Source organism: Triticum aestivum, chromosome 4D (assembly GCF_018294505.1).
Source record: "Triticum aestivum cultivar Chinese Spring chromosome 4D, IWGSC CS RefSeq v2.1, whole genome shotgun sequence".
NCBI lineage: Eukaryota > Viridiplantae > Streptophyta > Magnoliopsida > Poales > Poaceae > Triticum > Triticum aestivum.
In genome coordinates, this window is record NC_057805.1 from 505,578,333 (window position 1) to 505,580,818 (window position 2,486).

The window sequence follows — 2,486 nt, forward strand, 5'->3', positions numbered from 1 at the left end:
ATAAGTACTCATCTATAATATATCCAACACATCTATCACATGAGTAATTTTTAGAAGAAGAAAAAAACACATCTATCCCCTCAAATCACAACCATGCATCTAATCCTTTCAAATATCACATGACAGGTTCCACGCTCAAAATGTGGCCCCGTCATTGACATCAAACCCCCTTTCTCCTTCTGTCACTCTCTACCTTGATCCAGGACATAAAATATATGAAGTTTTTATTTGTTTGTGGGGGATAAAATATATGGAGTGAAGAATGGTAACACTATGCAGTACATATGGTAAACGGGAATGCTAAAGATCCAACATCAGATTTTTAAGCATGACAAAATCGAAAGCTTTTTATGGCAAATTATGTTGTCGTGAGGATGACAATTTGCTTTAGCAAGCATGCCAATTCCTGGCGAAAAACTAAAATGACAAAGATTTGTCATGCTTGTTTAAGGAAATTATCATCCTCGCGACAATATAATTTGCTATCTCGCATGTTCGATCTACCATGCTAAAAAAAAATCTACTGTTTGATTTGTAGCGAAATCCTATGATAAATCAGGAAAAGAGATCTCAATGGCACGTATGCATGCTATAATGAACTGAATTATTGGACTAACCGCATCAAGATCGGACCACCTCGATCTAATCCCTGTCGACACTCTCCTCCAATCCAAACACTAGTAGAGTGCCCGTGCGTTGCCACGGGCTCTTGAAATAGTTTACCAGAGTTACATGTTAAAATTCACACATACAAACAATATAACACAAACTGAAGTCCATTATTGCAATGTAACAAGCTGAGTGATGTTACAACTTAACATCTATTACAAAAATACTAATATCTAGATGACGCGCTTAAGAAATTCTTTCACAATATCAGAAAAGTTTCCTCTAGCTTCATTCCCGCGATGTTTTAGCAAGTATAATAAAAAATGCTTCCTCAATTCATACCCATCCTGCAGAAAAAATAAATGTAGTTAGTATGAAAAATTCACGGAGAAGGTCTTAAAACATGTAACCCACAATACTCACCGCGCAAACCGGCTTGACCAATTCTTTACCGTTCCACCAGAGCATAAAATGAAAAACAAAATAGCCAGACACATTCCTGGAAAACTTTCAATTAATATTATAAATAATATAATGATAAAAAAAGTAAATATTCTTGTTATGAATTCATTACCCGTCTATACTCGTTGGAACACCGGCCGGAAATAAACGATGCCATTTAGATATATCAAAATTCCACCCAGGCAGCTTTATTTCGAGTGCTTCTTTGAAATCCCTTGAAAAACTTTTTAATTTCAGTGAATGCCTCAAGTTTTTATCCTCTGACGATTGTGATGATTGAATAGGATCCATAATATATAGACGACGTGCCTCTTTGTCGATGATGTACAGGATGTATCGGCCGATGGATGCATAGGGAAGATAAATCTACAAGTGGAGCTATTAGAAACAAAAACAAACCATGATAACAATGGTCAAAATATTTTATTTACCTTATTGCAAGATGAGATGTCGGTCTCCATCCCAGGCCAGCTATCAAATAATGTTGCCAACGTCTGGATAGTTTCCTTCTCACAAAATTTCTGACCTCGTGTTGACTCTAGCAGCATGGACTAAGTAAAAGAAAAAAAATATTGTTTCAACATGTTGATACTAATGGCACCTAGAATGAAGAGTTACGGTAACTTACACAAAATCGTAGATCCATGTAGTGTATAGGAGGGTCTGTGAACAATACTCCCTCGTCACATGCCAGCATAAGCACGGCGGTGTTGAAGCAATCATTGTCCATGGGCTGCTCCATGTTAAGTATGCACTGAAGTTTCTTAAGACTTAAGCTCATTGGATCGGGTGTGGAGCTCCGGACCCATACCTTCCTGTAATTTGGATGGTAAGAAGAACAATAATATACATCCGCACATTAAATATTGATACATGATACTTACTCCAAACATCCAGCATCATTGATCGACATGATGTAGTTGCAGAGGCCGGCAAGTATTTCACGTTGGTCCGTGGGAATGATAGTGATTGGGGCGGGACGTTTCTCTTCGACCACGTCAGATGGATTATCCAGGATCTCAAGATCAGAATTAGCTAAAGTTTCTTCGTTGAGAGGTTGATGGTACATGGGACATCCTTTTAACTTATTAAGCTCTGAATCGAGCAAAATAATTGCTAATTTTTGTCGAAAATGTTTCATATCCTCCTACAAAAAAATATGAAAACAATTTATAAGATATTTTGATAAAACATTATGAGATAATGTATAAAACTGAAATACCTGCGTAAACTGGTCTGACAGTCCATGTGGTGTCCAGTATTCCATATAATTTAGCATAAACAATCCACATGATACGCTATAATATTATAAAATAATGCTTCAGAATATCACACAGATGAATCTAAAAACAAACCATTGTAACAAGTGCTTACCCATCGGTTTGTATTGCCTCCTGAATTTGCTCTACAACCGT

General features: G+C 36.8%; 1 long non-coding RNA gene across 1 annotated transcript; it reads right to left on the reverse strand.

Moving 5' to 3' along the window:
• Positions 1-891: 891 nt before the first annotated feature.
• LOC123100656 (uncharacterized) lies at positions 892-1,532 on the reverse strand. Its single transcript, XR_006448447.1, has 3 exons — positions 1,184-1,532; positions 1,033-1,108; positions 892-956 (listed from the first exon to the last, which is right to left on the reverse strand). It is a non-coding gene; the product is annotated as an uncharacterized lncRNA (long non-coding RNA).
• Positions 1,533-2,486: the final 954 nt, after the last annotated feature.